General features: G+C 48.9%; 1 protein-coding gene across 1 annotated transcript in view; it reads right to left on the bottom strand.

Moving 5' to 3' along the window:
- LOC115324430 overlaps positions 1-23,522 on the bottom strand; it is a 76,838-nt gene that overhangs the window by 33,075 nt on the left and 20,241 nt on the right. The window lies entirely within an intron of this gene.

The following is a 23,522-nucleotide window of genomic DNA, read 5'->3' as shown; positions in this document are numbered from 1 at the left end:
TATCTATATATATATATATATATATATATATTAATATATATATATATATATATATATATATCGGACATCTTGGGGGAGGTGGACGAATATATATATCGGACATCTTGGGGGAGGTGGACGGACACGTGGGTAAAGCCAACACCCTCTAGAAACGTATAAGACCTTAGCTCTCTTCCCGTGACGTCACACGGTAGGGCGAATTGGTAAAACGATAGCTGACACAATTGGGTGCAAAGAAAGAATGGAGTTTTCTGCCGCTTCCCCTTGTCCGTCTTTCTGGCAGCAAGGGGAGAAACGGCGGTATCGTGTAATAATCGGAGGTGCCGCCAGCGCGTAGCGATAGCAGGCTCGTTGTGCCCTTTGTACCCGAGGGCGGCTCGAAACGCGATGCCCAATACGGGCAGCATCTGTTGACGTGGACTTCTCCTCAAAGGGAAACGCGATAATATCGCCGCGGAATCTAGCTGTCTCGCATACTGCGGTGAAAAGCGGAACTATTCAGCGACGCAAGAATTTGCCGTTTCAAAGCGGATTTAAACACAAACGAGGCGCGAGCCTCCTAACTGCGCGCATTCGTTAACACCACATCGCCTCGCTCTATGAGATTGCCCGTTCAGGAGGCTTTTGTGTTCCTGTCTAAATCTGTCCTGAGGTCGAGAAGAGAGAGTGATTGCAATGTGTACGTAAGAGACAGCTAGTTTACTCGTGGATACTTCTACCTGGCAGCGCTGTTCATTTGATGATATCAAGACAGTGGAAGTCCACAGGAGGACACAGCCGCGCAAAATTGTCAAAATAGGAAAATCCATAAAGCAACAAGAGTAGAAAAAAGCCTCTTCCCACCAAGATGTACTTGACCAGCTCGAGGTCATGCTTTCTACCTACGTGCGCACAATGTGACACTGTCGCACGCTTTGCCGGGCTCGACGGTGGCGTGTTGGGCGGAGAAGAGGCGCAAGGAACGACGCCAGGTTGCGGTGCGAAAGCTCAACTTCAAAATGTTTTTTTCCTCTTTAGAACAAAATTACTTTAATAAAACTTTCGAGAACAAAAGAAAACAAACTCTTTTGTAGAAGTCACTATGTTACGTATTTTTCTTTGGGTCACCTGAAGGCAGAATTAACGGCTCTTTAAATGGCCAAACGCAATTTTGTACAGATTTAGTTGTTTTTTTTTCTGCAATCTATTAGGTTGTACAACCTGAAACTTTTTTTTGTGTACAGCATACCGACAGGGCTGTCAATAAGAGTATTTACAGTCGCATGCAGCAAAGTCATAGTTTGTAACAAAAACAAAAATATGCTAAAGTACCTATATATTCCTTATTTGACAGCGACGCAACGCTGTCAAACGCATTCAAACGCAAGTGTCTGAACCGGCCTCAAGCATCAAAGAACGACGAGAACATAGTTCTCTGCGCTGCACCTGCTGGCTTCTCCAGCAGTAATTTTTCTAATATATATATATATATATATATATATATATATATATATATATATATATATCGAAACCGGACAGCACGTGCATGTTTGCCAACGCCTTATTTTTGGACATTTATATATATATATATATATATATATATATATATATATATATATATTGTAACGAAGAGAAGCTGCACGAGTCTCTGGGGACGCGCCGTCCTGGGGGAAGAGGAAGAAGGAGGACAGACAGCGACCGGCAATATATACCGGACGGTCATCTTGAGTTCTATCTCCAATACCCGTGTAAATGTTAAACCCCCTCACTGAATCCGACTTCTGTTACAATTGACGGAGAGTGCGAGCTTCCGCAACTCGGACCTCACTCTCAAGTATAATTCCCAACCCTGGAACTCAGCAATCGGCGGCTACCATCAGCAATGACAGGCGAAGGAACCTCGGATGCTACAAGATCGACTACCTCCAACCAAGGACCTACGACTATTCTGTGTACCGGAGCCCTTCGTGAACGTGACCCGAAGCTCTTCAGTGGGATCGGCGACGATGACATTGACTGGTTGAAGTCCGTGGAAAGGTAAAGCCTTCATAACAAATGGGATGATGTGGTGAAACTGAATAACGTAATTTTTTAATTGACTGACGTCGCGAAATTATGGTACACAAACCATGAGTCAGAGTTGGCGACCTGGACAGTGTTGCAATCGAAAATTCAGAAAGTATATGGGAAGCCAGCCCAGCGAACGCTGATAGCAAAACGAACCCTGGCATCACGGGTTGAACAAAATGATGAAAGCTTCGTCAGCTACATTGAAGATGTGCTCAAATTGAGCAAGCGCATTGAACACAGATGCCGGAAGACGAAAAACAGAAAAAAACATCATGCAGGAAATTGCTGAAGACGCATTTCAAAATTGTGTCGTCACACCCCCGGCGACCGTCATTGAAGCCATCAATGTTTGCCAAAACTTTTCTGAGCTGCGCACCCAGCGTTCGCCACTCAGTCGCAATCCTCCCGTGGAGCTGGCTAGTTTGAACAACGCTGCGGAGAGTCCTTCAGGACAGCAGCGCTCTGTCCGTGTCCTCTTTTACCCTGTCCGTCGTTTTTTGCGCTGTTTTAGCCTTTTAAGTATGTCACACCAACTCGCCCAGGCTTCAACTTTAGCAATATTTAGTCTGTCTGATAAATGGGGTGACCTTCGATACCTCATCCAGGAAATCGTCCGCGACGAAGTGGCTCGCCAACTAGGAAAGCCTGGCACTTCCCCAGTGCGCTACGTCTCACCTTCCATCAGAGCGCTTATTCAAGAGCAAGTCACAGCCGCTATCCCTTGCCCTGCGATACCGCTCACCATGCCAGTGTCGCTCGCGCCTACGTACGCCGAAATGGTAGCGCGTCCGCCCCCCATGCCTGTCGTCCAACCCTACAACCATTTCCTTCCTCTTGCTATCAAGGACGTAGAGCCGACATATGGAGGGCCCCGGAAAGTCGACCAATTTTCTTTTCATGTGGTTTGGTTGGACAAATCGCTCGGTTTTGTCGACGTCGGTACACTAAAAGTTATGGTCCCCCCCCCCCCCCCCCCCCCACACGACCACTATCGACCAGACTTCGCTGGTAGTCGCCGAAGTGGTGCTTTCTGCTTTCCAAGATTACTCTGACTACCAACGGCAGCAACGACCAAGCAGATCTCCGTCTCCCAGACGACGCTTGCTGTTTCCTCTCCGCCCACGTACGAGATCTCCCGCTTAAGAGTGAAACTGCTAGGAGCAGTTCCAGAGGCGAGAATTGCAAATCATTCTACATCCTTAAGTCCTCACCCGATTACACGAAATATGATTGATATTGTATTGACGGTTTGCACGTTCAAGCATTAGTTGACACCAGCGGTGCACTATCAATCATTCGGGCTGACCTTTGCAATCGCTTGAGGAAAGTCACGACCTATTTTGTTGGACGCCCATTTAGATCTGTTGATGAGCAAAACATTGCCACCACCGGTGTCTGCACAGCACGCATTGTGATTCAAGAAATATGTTACTGTGTCGAATTTGTGATGCTTACTTCCTGCTCTCACGACGTGATTCTTGGCTGGAAATTTTTGAAAGCAACGAATGCCCTTGTTGACTGTGAACGCGCAGAAGTGGACTTTGCTGAAAATAGGCTTCCAGAAGAAAATGACGCTATCGACACAATCAAATTATTTCTAACTGATGACACTATAATTCCGGCATTTTCTTCTCTGTTTCTGCCAATTCAGTCACCTAAGCTTGAAGTACTAGTCCTAATGGTATCTCCATCCGTAGTTTTTTTTTCGCAAGACAGGTATCCTTGTTCCTTTTTCCTTGCTCAACCTTGACAACGGTCACGGATTTATTATGGCTCTCAATATGTCCTCTCTCCCAGTAATGGTCCCTGCCGGTGAAGTTGTAGCCTACGCCGAACCATCTCAAGCCATCGAGGTTTTCGCATTCGATACTCCCTCTCCTACATATTGTTGTGCATTAGTACAGCAGCGGCATGACTAAGACGAGTTCTTGTTATCCACTGTAGATGGCCACATTGATTCGTCTCAAAAAGACTCAATTTTTTCCGTTCTGCATAATTTTAACACAATATATTTATCGCCCAGAGTCTACTTTGGGCCGTTCCACGTCTGTAGTCCATCAAATTGATACAGACAACGAGAAACCCTTATGTCAACGTCCATACCGTGTCTCAGCGTCTGAATGAAGCATAATAGATAACGAAGTGAACGGCATACTAGACAAAGGTGTCATCATACCATCTACGAGTCCGTGGGCCTCCCCAGTTGCCCCCGTCAAGAAAAACGATGGCAGCATAGGATTCTACGTTGACTACCGGCGGCTGAACAAGATCACGCGCAAAGACGTATATCCAATGCCCAGAATCGACGATGCCCTCGACAGCTTGCAGGGTGCCGAGTATTTTTCTCCTCTAGACCTCCATTCAGGCTACCGGCAGATTCCCATGGCCTCCAACGACTAAGACAAAACTGCCTTCATTACATCGGAAGGACTGTACGAGTTCAACGTCACGCCCTTCGGCCCATGCAACGCATCCGCGACGTTTGAACGTATGATGGATGCCGTGTTGCGAGACCTGAAATGGAAAATATGCCTGTGTTATTTAGATGACGTAGTTATATTTTCAAAGACATTTAAGGAGCACCTCCATCGATTAACAACCGTATTGTCCTGTCTCAGCCACGCCGGCCTCCAGGTAAATATCAAGAAGTGTCGATTTGTGGCGCGGCAAATAAAAGTTCTGGGTCACATCGTGTCAAATACGGCATTCAGCCGGATCCTGAGAAAATTCAGACCATTTCCCACATGCCAAAGCCAACCACGGATAAAGAACTGCGAAATTGTCTTGGGCTCTGTTCCTATTTTCGACGCTTTGTGCGTAGCTTCGAATACATAGCAGCACCCCTGCATGACCTTTTGAAGAAATCGTTCCACCTGCCTTCTTGGACATCTCAGTGTGAAGCTGCCTTCAATCAGCTCAGGGAAATTCTAACATCCGCCACAATACTCCGACACAATACTCGACCCCACTGCTCCAACAAAACCCCGAAAATTATGCCAGCGGCTTTGGAGTCCAAGCAGTACTTGCTCGGACAAAAGCAGGTTTTGATAACTACGTTGTCTTCTATGCAAGTAGGGCTCTCTCAAAAGCCGAAAAAAATTACACCTTAACCAAAAAAAGAATGCTTGGCAGTCGTGTGGGCAGTCACGAAGTTTCGCCCATACCTTTATGGTCGCCGTTTCAATGTTGTGACCGATCGTCATGCCGCTTGCTGGCTATCGTCTTTTAAATATCTCACTGGACGCCTTGGTCGATGGATGCTGCGCCTACAAGAATACGACTTCGCGGTTCTGTATAAATCGGGCCGCAAACATGGCGACGCCGACGGTTTCTAGACATGTATTTTGCGCTCTGACGCGCCCGATCTATCTGAAACCAACAAAGCCCCTCTCACCTTGACGGCACTAAATATTGGCGACATGCAACTCGAACAAGCAAGAGATTCGTGGCCATCGAAATTTGTGGCAGTTGTGAGATACCCTGACTCGTCCCAAAACCGGTCACTACGAAGGCAGTCCCAACATCTCCTCATTCGGAATGGGCTCTTTACCACCGCAACTATTCACCAGAAAGTCTCCGTTGGCTTCTCGTGATCCCTCGTCACTTACGACGTGAGGTTTTAGAACATCTCCACAACGATCCAACATGTGCTCATGGAGGACTTCTCAAGACCTACACTCGGGTTCTTCTGCGGTACTACTGGACAGGGCTTTAAGGCAGCGTTCAAAAGTTTGTAAGATCATGTCCCGAATGCCAACGTCGCAAGTCGGCTTCCCATTTATCTCAAGGTTTGCTCCAGCCCATACCGTGGCCAGAACGACCATTCCAGCGCGTCGGGATAGATCTTTTTGTTCCCCTTCCGAATTCCTCCTCTGGAAACCGATGGACCATCGTCGCCATTAATCACCTCACCCGTTATGTCAAAACCGCTGCTTTACCTTCGGCGACAGCAGAAAATGTCGCCAATTTTTTCTTAAACCAGATTGTTCTCTGTCATTGAGCTCCGAAAGAGCTCCTTAGCGACCGCGGAACTGTGTTCCTTTCAAAAATCATGGAAGAGGTTTTACAAGCTTGCAGTGTTATTCACCGAACAGTGCCACAATATCATCCGCAGACCAACGGCATGACCGAACGTTTCAACCGAACACTCGCTGATATGCTTGCCATGCACATTTCTCCTGATCACCGAAATTGGGACAAGGTTCTTCCCTTCATAACCTTTGCTTACAATACCGCCGTTCAAAACATTACCCAACTTTCACCTTTTTTTCTTCTTTATAGGAGAAGGTCTCTTCAATACTCGATAGCCAGTTGCCCTATTCGCCGGAGGTATCTGAATGCACACCACTCACCGAAATCCGAGAACATGGTGAGCAATGCCGTCAGATAGCAAGGACATGCACTGCCGACCTTCAAGGACAACAAAAACACCGCCACGATGCGCGTCCAACCCTCTTTCATTCAAACCGGGTGATCTTGTCCTGTTGTGGACACCGCAACGCGATCCTGGTCTCTGTGAGAAATTGTTTTGAAACTACCACGGCCCCTACAGTGTGCTTCGCCAGACCTCAGAAGTCAACTATGAAATCGATCCCCTTCCGCCACCTACTGATCGCCGCCGACGTGGTATTGAAATAGCTCATCGACCGCCTTAAACTCTACAGTCCGCCAATCTCCCTGCCCTAACATCACCCTCGCCAGGATGGCTACCTCTGAGAAGGAAATACGCCGTCCTAGGGGACGAGGAAGGGCAGACTGAGCGAGCGGCAATATATACCAGACGGTCATCTTGAGTTTTATCTCCAATACCCGTGAAAATAATAAACCCCCATCGCTGAATTCGTCTTCTGGTACAACATATATATATATATATATATATATATATATATATATATATATATATATATATATATATATATATATATATATATGTATATATATATATATAGATATATACACATATATATATATATATATATATATATATATATATATCTGGGTGGTTTCATCTAAAATCGCGCATGCTAATAGGGTCGAATTTTTAGTTTTGACGCAGCAAATATATGCTTTGGGGGCATTTGTCAAATGAAGGAGGGTACAAACCGCATGTTTCCCAGATTCTTTGTTCTCGGGTTACGAAGCGTAGAACCCGCAGTGGCAGAAACTAGTGTTTTGGCCTGCAGTCGCAGGTCTCGTGCTTGACACCGTCTGCTTGCGCTAGTGTTTTTCTATACCCTTTCAACTTTTTCAACTCATTTAATAGGTGCTATAAAGATACCTTGACGTATTCAAATATATTTAGGAATTTGGTTCTTTTCTAAAAAAATGTCAAACTCGTCACTCAGGTCGCTTTTTGTCAAGTTTGACAGGTCATTACTTTGTCTGTACTTAAGGTAAATTTGATTTCTTTGGCTCTACAAAAAGCCCAAAGCAAGCCAATTATAGATTTAAAATTAATATCATTATGATCTCTTGGACAGCTGCTCCACTACCTTCACGCAAACGTTTTAGGAAGTAACAAATGTTGAAATTTTGAGACAGATTTTCTCAAAAACCCCATTTTTGTAAATTTTTAGTTTTTAAAATCTTTTAGATATATTAGTCGGCTGCAAGAGAAAACAATCTAGAAATGTAATATTTTGGTTGTATGTTCTCTGTTTGAGCCGCAATAACGTGAAATGAGTGAACACTTGTTATTTTTCACAACGTTTACGTGAAGGTAGCGGAACGGTTACTCGGCAGATCACAATGATATTACTATACCTATACTAGGCATGCTTAGGGCTTTCTATAGGGCTAAAGAAAGAAAATGTACCTTAAGTACAGACAAAGTAATGACATGTCAAAGTTGACCAAAAATCGACCTGAATGACAAGTTGAACATGTTTTTAGAAAAAAATCTAATTCTTAGAAATATTTGAATACGTCAAGGAATCTTTAGTTTAGCTATTAAATTAGGGGGAAAAGTTAAAAGAGTGGTAAAAAAACAGTAGGGACAGCAGATTGTGTCAAACACGCGACCTGTGACGGCAGGGAAAAACACTAGTTTCTGCCACTGTGGCATCTACGCTTCCTAACTCGAGAAAAAAACATCTAGAGCACATGCGGTTGGCGGCCTCCTTCATTTGAGAAATGTCCCCAAAACATATATTTTCTTCGTCAAAATTAAAAATTGGATCCTTCTAGCCTGCTCGATTGGAGTTGAAACCTCCCATAAACATATTTGAGGGTGGTTTTATCTCAAATCGGGCAGGCTAAAAGAGTTTTATTTTTAATTTTGACGAAAAAAAAATATATATTTTGGGGGAATTTCTCAAATGAAGGAGGGCGTAAACAGCATGTTCTCCAGACTTTTTGTTCTCGAGTTACGAAGCGTAGAAGCCGCAGTGGCAGAAACTAGTGTTTTCGCCTGCCGTCGCAGGTCGCGTGTTTGGCACCCTCTGCTGCAGCTGTTCTTTTTCCTCCAGTCTTTTAACTTTTTTCTCTATTTTAATAGGTACTTTAAAGATACCTTGACGTATTCAAATATTTCTAAGAATTTTATTGTTTCTAAAACAAAATGCCAATCTCGTCACTCGGGTCGATTTTTGGTGACCTTGTCAGGTCACCAAAAACTGCACTTAAAGTACATTTTCTTATCTAGCTCTACAGAAAGCCCAAAGCATGCCTGGTGTAGATATAGTAATATCATTATGATCTGCTGAGTAGCCGCTCCGCTACCTTCACGTAAACGTTGTAAAAAATAACAAATGTTCACATATTTCACGCGGTTGCGGCTCAAATAGAGGACAAACAACCAAAATATTATATTTCTAGAATGTTTTTTCTTGTAGTCGAGAAATATATATAAACCTTTAAAAAATAAAAATGCCCAAAATAGAGTTTTTGAAAAAATCGACCCCTAACGTTCAACATTTGTTATTTCTTACAACGTTTGTGCGAAGGTAGCGGAGCGGCTGTTCAATAGATCATAATGATATTATCATATCTATAATGGGCTTTCTTTGGGCTTTCTGTAGAGTTAAAAAAACGAAAATTTACTTTAAGTACCAATAAAGTAATGACCTGTCAAAATTGACCAAAAGACAACCTCAGTTATGAGTTTGACATTTTCGAGAAAACAATCAAACTCCTAAAAATATTTGAATACGTCAAGGTATATTTATAGTATTTATTAAATTAGAAAAAAAAAAGTTAAAATGGAGTGAAAAAAAAAACAGTAGCACCAGCAGAGGGTGTCAAACACTCGACCTATGACGGCAAGCCAAAACACTAGTTTCTGCTACTGCGACTGCTATGCTTCGTAACTCGAGAACAAAAAATCTGGGGAACATGAGGTTTGCGCCCTCCTTTATTTAAGAAGTGCCCCCAAAAAACATAATTTTTTTTGTCAAGATTAAGTATTCGACCCTTTTAGCCTGCCCGATTTGAGATAAAACCACCCATATATATATACATACACATATATACATAGGATTATAGGATATTTTCCTATTATTTAGAAATTTGTTTGAAAAAAAAGCCACAAAAGCTACTCTTATGCGGTTTGTATGAGTTAGTCGTATGGCCAGGGGCTGATTATGTGGGTGGCTAATCTTCGCGATAAGTCGGATAATTTACTAAACTTCCTTAATTAATCTTGTAATTGGTAAAATAATTATATGGTTTGAATTAGTACATGGTGAGCCTAATCGAAAACCACTACTTCAGTCAATTTTAGAACGACTTGAAGGTCATGGGAATCTGGAGAGCGCACCGAAGTTACCACAAATTCAGCAGGGTTTAAGCTAGCAGTGTCGGAACGCGATGATAATCAAATCATCCGCGTTTCGACACTGCTAGCTTTGCGCCTGCTGCGCGACTACGACAGTTCATCAGAGGGACCCTGCGCCAACTACGACAGATGATCAAGAAATAATGCAGCTGGAAATATCTATGATCAGCCTGCTCAGATTTGTAATCGAGAATGAAGCACTTCATCCTAACTGAGATAAGCTGAAGGCCCTAAGTGAAGTTTCTCTCCCACATGATGCGAAAAGCTTGCAGCGATTTTTGAGCATGGTTGGATTTTACCGAAAGTTCATCGCCCAATGTGCAGAAATAATTTTCCCTATGAATAAACCGCTACGGAAAGGCCTCAAGAGGCGTTGGAGGAAAGCAAAGCAAAATACTTTGTTCCAAGTGTCCAGAGCTATTGCCGAAACAACATATTTCATTCTTTCATACCTCAACTCTTCATTCGTGCTGCAAACTGACGCGATAAGCTAGGGTTTAGGTGCCGTATGGGTGCAAGACATTCATGGTGTCTTACGACCCGTAGCGTTTGCTAGCCATTTATTGACAAGAGATCAACAGCATTACAGCGTTTGCGATCCTGAGTGCCTATCCATTATATTCGCCCTGCAGAAATTAAATATGTATCTTGATGGCGCGCGCTTTGTGACCAAGTCGGATAATGCCACATTGTCTTGGCTTCAGCGGCTGGAACTTGCGCGTTGGGCACTTACGCTCCAAAAATATGACTCCAACATTGCGCACAAGCCAGGCTTAGAAGGAAAAGTGGCAGACGCTTTGTCAGGCGCTCCGCTTGGCTAACATCCCGCGCACGAGGATTCCAATGTGCTTGCATAACCTCCTCTATCCTTAAAAAACCTGGCAGTTCGTCAACGAACCCATAGAATGACCGGTCAAAGATTTAGAGCGCGAGGATTTTGTAGCACAGAACATTTTTCGGGGAGGCCGGTAGTGAGCGCACAGCATTTGAGCGGCGAAGACCCGAAACATACTGTTCGCTCGGAAGAAACCGATGCAACTCACTAATCATGTCGAGGCTACGGCGATTGCGGCCGCCGATGCCGACGCCTGTGGCTAGAGGGTCTACGCCGTCAGCGTGCTCAGCCTTGTCGTCGCTTTGTGCAGCTGCGCTGCAGAAGTACCCGACGGGAAGAACCGACTGTTTTGTTGCGACGTCTATTTACGCGTTGCTTCAGAAGCATTTTTCCTAGGTGCCAACGTGATGAACGACACCTCTTTAGGGTGCATTTTCGGCCTACTGAGAGAGGAAACGAAGGAAAAGGGCGCCGTCGCTGGACACTGGTTCGTCCGCTTTTACAAGACCGAGGTATAGTATGTATTAAACGCTAACACAATGCATATTTTTGTGCCATGAAATATTTTTTTTAGATTACTTAGTTTGCAGTGAAGCTTTTTTTGTAATTAAGATGTTCAGTAAAAATATCCTTTAACGAATTCTTATTTTCGTACTCATTCTTGTTTCGTTTTCACTTCCCGGCAGGGAAACACTTTCTATTATTAAGAGTCATTCGGTATTAGACTCTTTTGGTCTTCCTAAATAAGGGAACCTGAAAACGTCCTCAAGACGTCTTTGATAGGACCAAAATGTCCCGACTAGTTCCGGACGTCCCGACAACGCCTTCTTTGGGACGACGACGTCTCGACCAGCTGAGGACGACCTTAGGCCCATCTGCGTTGTCTAGGAAGTTGTGTGCCGTATGGCGCATGGACCGCTGAACACTCCAAGCAGGGCATCCTGGCCTTTTGACGCTGTTCACTTGTATCAATATCTGCAATCTGTAATCAATCGGCCCCGGCAGTTTGCCGCACAATTTTGAGCGCAAACGAAATAGACGAAACTGAAACAGAGAAACGGTGAAGTGGTGGCGTTCCCTGTACCATTTCCAACAGGAGAAACAAATAGTTGCGTGTGTCGGCGTCTCGTCGCAGCGGCCGCCCGTTAATTTACTCGTTGTTTATCCGTTGCTTGCCGCTCTACCGTTTCACTTTCGGCGGCCGTGTCACGTGACCATCTGCCAGGCTTTGTCAGTATAGAGGAGGTTATGGTCCTCGCTGCGATAGGTGTTAACTCGCGCCGGGGGACTTTGATCAGCCGAGACGTTCTTTGTGCACCGCAGCAAAACGATGGAGTTTGCCGCAGGGTCTCTGAGTGGTTATCTACCCGTGACCCACGGGACAACAGAGACGCTGTTATGGGTTTCGACTCGTACTTGCTGGCCGAAGACGGCCTGCTGTTGACGACGGGGAGGATGACTTCAAGGACACACCTTTTGAGCCTTGATACCTCGCAGACAGCGCACGTGTTTCATTGGGTATTATCACGATTCTGTCCTGGCTAGTCACAGTAGCTGCAGTAAGAATTTTGAAACGTTAAGCTTCACCGCAACTTGGCCAGGCATTCACCAAGACGTGCTGAGGTTCTCTTGCTCATACCCATTTTGTCAGGAAGCCAAACGCCGTGGAGGTCGAACTCCAGGGCCGTCTTACTAGAAACAGCGTCTCAGCTGAGACTTTGGCAAAGAAAGCAATGCCAAAGTCAGAGCACGAGCTGAGCGGGACTCAAGCCGTGTCCCAAGAAGCTCGCGCACCTTCCTTTTGCACTGCTTCCGTTCACACAGTCTCAGCTGAGATGCTGTTCTAGCAAGCCAGCCCAGGTCTCATGCAGCCAGTTGTAAGAAGATCCCAACGGGGAGGCGTTGCTGTCGACGTCGAGGGTCGTTTTCACGGTAGCAAGTGGGTGGTGGAATTTTGCGTTGCTATCGCTGACGCCCTAGAAAATTTGGTCTTGTCTAATGAAGTGGTTCAAGCGGTTTACCAGGGAGATTGTTCAGCAGCTATGCTACTTTTTTCATTTGTATTTGTTTTTCTCAAGTGTCGACTAACGGCCGAAGCTTACGCATTGATGCATTTGTTAGTACCAACGCAGATTACATATGAATGAAAACAAGAAAAGTTTCATCATTTCACATACTTCTTAAAAACAAACACAAAAATAATTAGATAGTTACAAAGCATAAACATTACTTCAATGCACAAAGCAAGCACTTCTTAAGTTGAGGTAAGTTGGGGTTGGAAATGTCAATGTCATCTGATTCCAGATGATTGAAATGGTTCTGCAGTCGGCCTCAGGGTGAGTGAAATACGTATGATTGACATAAAATGTGAGTTTATAGCGAACATTTCTTCGGGGCATGCGATTCTTAATGTATGAGACCAGATAGATTATTTCGTAATTTGTTGTCGTGTCGGGGCCGCATAAAACTGCCACGCAGGCCACATGTTGCGGACCCCTGTGCTATAGGTGGTATTCACTGAGCCTGCAGGTTCGATTTTGCCAGGGAGCGCCACCGTCGATCCGCCATCTTCGAGGTCTCGGTTTGGCTGGCTTGGGTACGCTACGCGGTCGTCCGCTGCTAGTGTGTGCTAATTTCATGTCGTTGAAGCTTCGTAGAACAGAAGAGAGAAGAAAAGTTGGTCTCGGGGGCGGGCCGTTTTCTTTGTTGCCGCCGAGTACCGTGTGTAAAGGCTGAACCGCATGTAAGCAATTTGGCGAGCGACGGGACGAGACAAGCGACAGCGACGACGACCCGCTTCGCTGTCGTTTGGTCACTCGCGCGACGTGGCAAACCGCATGAAAGCGACGGGAGCAAGCGACCAAGGCGATAAGCGACCCTTTCTAGAAATCCAAAAACCGAGCGACGCGACGACCGACCGCGAGTGGCCCAGCGGCAGCGACAACGACGGACGCGACGACCGTCGCGCGAGTGACCCAGCGGCAGCGAAGCGGGTCGCCGTCGCTTGTCTTCCCGCTCGCCAAATCGCTAACATGCGGTCTTTAAATCGCTTGGGCTAATGAAAAATGCGCCGCATTTTTCATAAGCTGCGCACTCTGTGAGCCGCACGGTATGTTTCTGCACAGGAACGAACACCGAAGGCACGACGTATGTACGACACAGCGGCGATGGAGCAACACGGTTACACGGCCGTAGTACAGAAAATCCGCTAGAGAAAAACAATAAAGAAACTAGCAAAACAAAACAAAGAGTAATCACACCGTGCTACAAAGGCACCAAAGTAGAAAAATTAGTTCTTGCAAGAGCTACCGCCGTCGGCACGGCGGGCAACACGGAGCGCTTCATGGAGCCGAGGGAGCAACGCGGCCGCGGTAAACGAGTCCGATAGCGACAAAAACGAACTAAAACACAGAAAAAATACTCCCACGGCGCTTCAAAAGCACCAAAGTATAAGAATAACCCCTAGTTTCGATCAAAAAGACCCTTTAAAGTTGTAAAATACTGCTAAACCACGCTCAAAAGGTCCGGCCAGATGGCATTCGCGATAGCAAGAGACCTCGAAGATGGCGACCGTGGTGGGCGATGCCAGCGAACCTAGCGAGTGACGTCAAGTGAATGTCACCTATAGGCTTCACGGCGTCTTTAGCAAAGAGATGGGAGGGCCATACCGCGTTAGCAAGAAGCTTTGCAATTTGTCTTACAATCTGGTGCATCACTGACCTGGTGAAGAGTGAGGGGTCATTCATATCTCCGACCTACAAGACCGAAAAGGAAAATGTGTGCAGCTTCCATATGGCGACAATACCACCTCTCGAAAGATTCAACATCGTACCGACCTGGATACTGCCTACAACGGATGTGACGACGGCGAAAGAAGGAGCACGAGCCCTAAGTTGAGTATTGGCGTGCACTCTTAGGTTGTTTTTATTTCTTTTTTTGTTTGGCGAAGGGAGAGATATTAACCGCCCCTTCCCGCATTGCAGTTGGGCAGGCGTTCTCTCATGGGCGCGGTCAAATAGTTTTGCCGTGACATCGCCTCCTTTTGTTTTTAATCTGTAGTGCCTCGCGCCAGAGAAGTTGTATCGTCGACGCATCTCCCATCATCCTACACACCACGGCCGCATCGGTTAGGTCCGGAAGGGCCAACTTTAATCCGAAGACCATGTCGGGCTCAAGTTTGACCATCTCCGGAAACTCGACCCTCGATGACTAAGAAGGAATCCATCCGAGATTATCCCAAAAAACAATCCCTAGGTGTTTTTTTTTTTTTTTTTTTTCTTTTTTTTTTACTGCGAAGATGTTATGTGCTAGGATGTGGAAACAAATTCGTCCATGGATGTTAACAAGAAACTCCCCTTGTAATGGTTGTCCTAAGTTCGGATTGGTCGTGGCAAGCATAATTAAAAGGAGGGGGAAACCCTCGTGGAGTCAGCCTTCATTGGCATTATTAGATAATGAGGCCTTGATCCGTTGTTATCATCTACAGTCTCCCGCGTATCTCAGCTAAGTGTGCGCTGTGACGAGGCTAGGGCAGAACACGTGGATCTAACCTTTTTTCCCGTTCGCTTTTGCGATGCTGATCAAGAAAATTGGGCTCTATCAGCAGAAAGAGAAACACCTCTCCTGAATGTGTGCCTCTAAAAATTGGGTTTAGAACTTACAACGTCGTGTATTGAAAGAGATCATCGCCAGTATGCATGTATGTTTCTTTATTCAATGAATATAGCAATTCACTCTAACGTTGCTGTAAAACCTAAAAGCTACCAACCGGTGGCTGTGTTTGTTTGTGTCTTGACGTAGCCATTTCCTAGCGACGTAATCAGTTGCCCTTCGGACTCGCCATGGGTGGCAGCGTGTTGTTCGCTTTGTAGATAAAGAGCGCGCCTACAAGGACCGTTCGGCACGCTCAAAAGCGCGAATGTGTGCGAAAGCGTCGAGAAGCCGAACGCGCAGCGGCCCAGCGTGGTGCGGCCTCACGTTTACTAAGAACTCATTCGAAGTAAAAATACAACCAAGGGGGGTTTACCATAAGGCAATGATCACTTTAGTCACTAAGAATTAAATAAAGACAATTAAACATCAAAGTCGTGTGCATGTCTTCATTGCAATCATATGTAAATCGTATAGACGTCGTATACTTGTCGTTAAGTTGTCATAAAGATAAGAGCTTCTCTGGTCCTCCATCTTCACGTGAACTAGATGGCCTCTACATTTGTGTTTTTAGAATGGCAGAAGTGTGAAAACTTTGTGATAAAAAAAAGAGGCCGCATCTCCACGTGGTGAATGATGTTGATTGGGGCGAAGCTCTGGGGGTGCTGATGATACTGAATTTGATGTTCATAGGTAGTGCTGATAGTGCTCTTTTTTATTGCTCATAGGTAGGGCTGAGTTCCGGGTTGCGTTTCGACTTCATTATTACCGTCTTATGGTCGGTGAAGTGCAGAGCCAGTGGTTCTTCTAGTGGATCAGCTTTTATCCGCTAGAAGCCGTGAGAACGCACCTCCACCAGAATTTCGCCCCAAGCAACGATCCATGCCAGAACCAGAACGTGTGGTATGGAACGTGCTTATAATGCCGCGGGCGGAGCTGGCCAAGTAGGCAGCGCGCGCGTGGCCTAGCGGTTATCGTACCTGGCTCCCACGCGAACAGCCAGGGTTCGATTCCTGGGAGCGCCACAACTTTTGTTATTCCTGCAATTTAGTTTTCTGGTGGATTCGAGAATCATGTTGGACGTGTTCGAGGTCCGAATGTTCTACGCGTCAACATTCTACGCCGATTATTCCAGAAGCTCACGGATTTACATAAGGGGCGGCGCGTGGCGAACCGGACTCAGTCTCGCCCCAGCGCTCGATCCTGCGGTTTCGCCGACATCGACGCCCGCGACGCTCTCCTGCTTTCTTCTGTTTCCTTTTCTTTTTATTAATTTGGGCACAAGTTCGCCACATTAAACGTATAGTTTAGTTCAGTTTTCGTCGCATCATCACTTGTGATCCGTGTCATTTTGGTGGAGGTGCGGAGTACCATCCTATGCCCGTAAAACGTACCGCTACTGAGAAACCCCGCCCGAGTGAGGTGCTCAGCCCCGGAAGGCGACCCTTCGCCGAAGACGCCGAAGCCCGAGGAAGCCGTCGGACCAGAGGTCAGTCCCCCGAGTTGGGTCTCTTGGCCGAGAACCGGAGGAAGAAAATACCGACCAGGACCACCGCACCCGTCGTCGTCCTGCCCGTCACTCCCCGCACTCCGACGCCCTTTCACTGCGAAGCCTACGGGGATGTCCAAGACTGGCTGCAGCATTACGAACGTGTTGCTCGCCACAACGGATGGACGGATGAGCAGCGCCTCCAGAACCTGTACATCTCGCTGGAGGGAACCTCGAGGCACTGGTTTGAAAACCACGAAGCCTCCTTCACTACATGTGAGTCCTGCGTCGCCGAACTGAAGCGGACGTTCCTTAACCACCACCGCCGCCAGCGAGCAGAGGACCTACTTCAAACAAGGGTGCAGGGCCCCAACGAAAGCGTGACCAGCTTTGTTGAGGATGTCCTGCGGCTAAGTGCCCGAGCCGATCCGGAGGCCGCCGAGGAAAAGAAACTTCGAGTCCTCAGGCGTGGCGTCAAGGCAGAAATTTTCGGAGGCCTGGTCCGCAACCCCCCGACGACCGTCGATGCTTTTGTGAGGGAAGCCAGCAACATCGAGCGCGCAGTGACGGCCCGAGCAAGCCACTACCACCGAATCGGCGGCGCGCCTGCTGCCCCAAATGTCGCTGCTTCCCTTCTGGACCTGAATACCAGTGGTGCCGGCAGCCATCGGAAGATCGTCCGTGAAGTCGTCCGGGAAGAACTACGGAAGATACTTCCCGCTGCGGATCGCTCGTCCTCACTGTGGTTCGCCGAGGTCGTCCGGGAGGAAGTTCACCGAGCCTGCCAACCTGAGGTTCCGATCAACACGACGACGCCAGAGGAGCCAACTTTGAGCTACGCAGCCATGACCCGACGACCGCCGCAAGCTAACCGCCAGGCCACGGCGCCACCCCGACGGCACCCTCCGATGCCACGGTATCCTCGACGTCAGGAAGGACAAGTCCAGGACGTCCGCCCAAAGCAACCCTCGCCGAGGAAGACCGACGTGTGGCAAACGGCCGACCGACGCCCGCTCTGCTACCACTACGGGGAAGCCGACCATGTGTACCGACGATGCCCATACCGACGACTCGGGCTGCGCGGATTCCACCCAAACGACCCGTGCCCTCGGTATGGCGAACGCCCTCGGGAGATCGACGAGTACCTGCGACGACCTCAGTCACCCGAGCCTGCGTCCCGCCGTGAGTTCCGGTCGCCGTCGCCCCGACGTCCAGCTTCGCCCATGCATCGACCCCGACGTGAAAGCCTGTCGCCCCTCGCTCCACGCAGGAGAAACTAGGCGCGGCGACCCCTGGAGGTGGAGTTGCCGAAGACGACCGACGCCAAGATCCTCCACGAACGTCGGAGGGCCCCCACTCGAACGCTACCAGAGACCGAAACGACGCCCCTGCAGCGGTGTCCAATAACATAAACGTCGTCATCGACGGCCACGACGCATCAGCACTCGTGGACACCGGAGCAGACTACTCCGTCTTGAGTGGGAGACTCTCCCGCCGCCTTCGAAAAGTCACGACGCCGTGGGATGGACCTCAAATACGAACCGCCGGAGGGCACCTCATCACGCCGGTTGCGAGATGCACTGCTCGCGTCGAGATCCACGGTGAGACGTGCCCTGTCAAGTTCGTCGTTCTGCAAGACTGTTCGAGGGACGTTATCCTCGGAATGGACTTTCTCTGGGAGTATGGCGCGGTCATCGACCTCGAAGAAAACCGGCTGACGCGACAAAAACCTGATTCATCACCGGAGGAGCCCAAAGCGACGTCATCCGCGGTACGAGTCCTCGTAAACCGCGTGAGTCTACCACCGCGGTCAAGTGCTTTCGTACTCGTCGGGGTTGATGAGGCTTTCTGCGGCGACGTTTTGCTCGAAGGAAGCCTCCAGTTGCACTAGGAAGAGGGATCGCCATCGCAAGAGGCGTCGCGGAACTCCAAGACGGACACACTGTCGCACTCGTAACGAAATTCCGACAGGAGGCCGAGCACCTTACGAAAAGCACTGCCGTGGGTCACGCTGAGGAACTCCCGGACTAAGCCGCAATCGCCGGAATATCAGAAGACCTCTCTTCATGGCCACCCAAGACAACGCCGCCTTCGCAGTTTGACATCGACCCAACCCTGCCTGCCCTACAACGACAACTCAGTGACCTTCTCGCCGAGTTCATTGAGTGCTTCACCACGTCGTCAAAGGTACGCAAAACGACCGTTGCGAAACATCGAATTGTTACTGAAGACGACGCGCTTCCTGTACATCGGCCACCGTACCGTGTCTCTGTGAAAGAGAGAAAAATCATCCAGAAACAGGCCCAAGAAATGCTTGATGACGACATTGTCCAGCCCTCAAGCTGCCCGTGGGCCTTACCGGTAGTCCTCGTGAAAAAGAAAAACGGGACTCCGGTTCTGCGTGGACTATCGCCGACTGAACGCTGTAACAAAAAAGGACGTCTACCCGCTGCCACGCATCGACGACACCCTGGACCGGCTGCGCCACGCCGGATACTTTTCGTGAATGGACCTGAAGAGTGGGTACTGGAAGATCGAGGTTGTGGGGATCCGTCCGGCCGCCCCACCCTGGAGTCCCGTCTTTCCCGCATGTCCCCTGCCCCTTCGCCCGATCTGCCCGCGGCCTGCCAGGGCCGCCGAACATTCCTGCTGACTCGGATCCGTGGACGGAGGAGCGTCACCGTAATCCCCGCTCGGTGGTCGTGCGGGGACCATGGCGGGGACGTGCGTGTATACGTGGACGGGTCGTGGTGGGCACGTGATCGGTGGGGGTCGAGGATATAAAAAGGAGAACGGAGACAAAGGAAGGTCGATCTGGCTGCCGTCTGTCTTCCTGCCGACTTGGGGATCAACGAGTCACGGAGGCGAGCTCGGACGGCGGTGGACGCTGGCGCGGGGGAGTGTGGGCACTACGTCGAGTGGCAGGCTCGACAAATGGGCCGGACAGCGACCCTGGACGACGACGTCCCCATGACGCGGTGTGTACGACCACCGCTGGGACTCGGAGAAGCTGCTGTGGCAGCGGACTCTCCCCCGGCCTCGCTGATGGCCGTCCCACGATCCCGAACCCCCCCCCCCCCCCCCCAAGGCAATGAGTGAGTAAATAAACCCTTTTGCTGAGAGCGAAGTATTGCTGTGTCATATTCATCTGGAGACAGGGTTTGTGAGAATCGGAGTTAGAAGAAGCCCGCAAGATCGACGAACGAGATCGTGAAAAGACTGCCTTCGTCACGCCGGACGGTCTGTACGAATTCAAAATGATGCCGTTCGGACTATGCACAGCAACGGCGACGTTCCAGCGCGTAATGGACACCGTTCTTTCCGGCTTGAAATGGCAAAGTTGTCTCGTCTATCTCGACGACGTCGTGGTATTCGCCAGCGACTTTGACGAGCACCTCAGACGTTTGCGAGCTGTGCTACCGGATATCCACAATGCCGGACTGACACATAAGCCGTCAAAATGTCGGTTTGCTTACGGTGAGCTCAAATTCCTGTGCCATGTCGTGAGTCCTCTAAGTGTAAGTCCTGACCCTGCAAAGACATCCGCTGTCACCGAATTTCTGAAGCCATCAGACAAGAAAGCCGTACGAAGATTTCTTGGGCTGTGCGCATACTACAGACGTTTCGTTCGCGATTTTGGCACAATTTCTGCACCGCTCACGCATCTGACAAAGGGCGACGTGAACTTCCAGTGGGGGGAGGAGCAAGAAGAAGCGTTCAACAAAATGAAGGAAAGACTCCAGCCGCCCCCTATCCTCGGACACTTCGATCCATCAGCAGAAACGGAAGTTCACACAGACGCCAGCAACGCCGGGCTAGGTGCGGTGCTCGTCCAAAGACAAGACGGACCAGAGAGGGTGATCGCTTACGCAAGCCGGGCACTGTCCAAGGCGGAGAAAAATTACTCGACAACCGACAAGGAATGTCTCGCTGTCGTCTGGGCGTTAACCAAGTTCCGCCCATACCTGTACGGGATCCCGTGCCGCGTTGTCACGGACCACCACGCTCTCTGCTGGCTCGCCAACCTCAAGGACTCGTCAGGACGCCTCGCTCGCTGGAGCCTTCGACTGCAAGAATTCGACGTGACCATTGTGCACAAGTCTGGCGGCAAGCATAATAACGCCGATTGTTTGTCTAGGGACCCAGTCGAGTCTCCTCTCGACAGCACCGACGACGATGATTATGACGCCCGTTTTCTCGGAGCAATTACAGATACCGACATGGGAGCCCTTCAACGAGACGACCCCGAACTTCGCGCCGTGATCGACCACCTCGAAGGTCGAGGAAGCTCAGTTCCGCGAGTCTCGGCCCGAGACTTGCCAAGCTTCGTTTTGCGGCGAGGCGTGCTCTTCAAAAAGAACTTCGGAACGAGCAACCCTGCCTGGCTGCTGGTTGTTCCGGCCAGCCTGCGTGAAGAAATCTTTCAAGCACGCCATGACGACCGGACGGCTGGACACCTTGCCTACAGCAGGACGCTCGCCCGGATTCGTGACAAGTATTACTGGCCGTGACTCCCGTAAACAGTCCCCCTGTACACACGGCCGTGCATTGAGTGCCAACGACGTAAGAAGCGTCCGACGAAGCCAGCAGGACTCCTGCAGCCGATACCTGCACCGACTACGCCCTTGCAGCAGGTCGGAATGGATTTAGTTGGGCCGTTCCCAACATCGACGCAAGGAAATCGATGGATTATCGTCGCGACCGATTACCTTACACGATACGCCGAGACGAAAGCCCTGCCATCGGGAACAGCGGTAAAAGTCGCCAAGTTTTTTGTCGAGTCTATTCTCCTTCGACACGGCGCACCTGAAGTGCTGATCACAGATCGCGGGTCATCCTTCATGGCACAGCTGACTCAAGACGTTATTCGGCTCAGTCATACCAGCCATCCGCGAACAACCGCTTATCATCCGCAGATCAACGGGCCAACGGTGCGGCTCAACACGACGATCGCCGACATGATCTTCATGTACGTCGACGTAGAGCACAAAACATGGGATGAGGTGTTGCTGTACGTCACGTTTGCGTACAACACAGCGGTGCAAGAAACCACGGGAATGACACCGTTCCAACTGGTACACAGCCGGACGGTTACCACGACGCTCGACGCCATGCTGCCTCACGTGCCTACCGACGATGGCAACGACGACGCTCAACTGATCTCTGAACGCGCCGAAGAAGCTCGCCAACTGGCAAGAATCAAGATTCATGACCAACAGTGGGTCGATGCACGCCGCTATAACCTTCGTCGCCGAGACGTCCACTTTCAACCCAGAGACCGGGTGTGGGTATGGACTCCCATCCGTCGCCGCGGCCTCAGTGAGAAACTGCTGGAACGGTACTTTGGACCATACAAGGTACTTCGTCGCCTCGGCGAGCTGAACTACGAAGTGATGCCCGACGGAACACGAACATTGGCGCGCCTCCCACCACGACCTGAGGTCGTCCACGTCGTGCGCCTGAAGCCGTACTACGCTCGATAGGACTGTGGACCTTATGTGCTCCAAAGGACTCTTTAGTTTATTGTTCTTTTTTATTTTGTTTGTCTTGCGTTGCATCGGGGCGATTTACTTTTTAAAGGGGGGAGTAATGCCGCGGGCGCAGGTGGCCTAGTAGGCAGCGCGCGCGTGGCCTAACGGTTATCGTACCTGGCTCCCACGCGAAAAGCTAGGGTTCGATTCCTGGGAGCGCCACAACTTTTGTTATTCCTGCAATTTAGTTTTCTGGTAGATTCGAGAATCATGTCGGGCGTTTGAGGTCCGAATGTTCTACGCGTCGAACATTCTACGCCGATTATTCCAGAAGCTCACGCATGTACATAAGGGGCGCCGCGTGGCGAACCGGACTCAGTCTCGCCCCAGCGCTCGATCCTGCGGTTTCGCCGACATCGACGCCCGCGACGCTCTTCTGCTTTCTTCTGTTTCCTTTTACTTTTATTAATTTGGGCACAAGTTCGCCCCATTAAACGTTTAGTTTACTTCAGTTTTCGTCGCCTCATCACTTGTCATCCGTGACAATATACTCATTTAAGCATTTGACCGCAGCGCCCTCTCGTCAATAAACATTGAGCCAATGTATGCAAACCTCAAAGCGATTATATACTCATTTGACCGCAGCGCCCTCTCCTGCATAGACGTTGTGCGGCTACATGCAACGTTGGAGTGTAGCGTAGTGCTTAAGACGTCTGCCTCGTGAGCAAGCGGTCCTGAGTTCGAACCCCTGTGTGGACGCGCGTCTTTTTTTTTTTAAAAGTGGGCCGATCCCGGAGGCAGTGCAATGGATGTGAGCACGGACGACGGACGGACAAGGACTTCGCCCCTGAAATATTGGACTAATTTGCTCGCCTGTTAAATCGGATGTGGTCAATTCTAGCGAGAGATGGCAAAGCGGAAGGAGCCACGCGAGAGGCGCTTCGCCGCTAGTTAAAGGGAGGAGCAGCGTCATTGCCCGGGGCATTTTGAGTCAAAGCACGTTGTGATAAATGAATATAAATGACTACGGGTTCTACAACTAGTGCCTTGTGCCCTTTTTCCAGGCGGGTGGCGGAAAGGAAAGTCCTACAAGTTCAAATAAAACAAACTGTTTTGTTAAAATAATACATTTGAATTTGATAACTATTATACTAAAACAATCTGTGGGAGTAAATTATATACGTCATCAGAGTACCCCGCAAAATTATCCACAAATAAAATCGGTCAAAACCATGCGCCAGAGATTTCAACACC

Source organism: Ixodes scapularis, unplaced genomic scaffold (assembly GCF_016920785.2).
Source record: "Ixodes scapularis isolate PalLabHiFi unplaced genomic scaffold, ASM1692078v2 PGA_scaffold4__175_contigs__length_147842914, whole genome shotgun sequence".
NCBI classification, from domain to species: domain Eukaryota; kingdom Metazoa; phylum Arthropoda; class Arachnida; order Ixodida; family Ixodidae; genus Ixodes; species Ixodes scapularis.
This window is presented reverse-complemented; position numbering and strand designations above follow the sequence as displayed.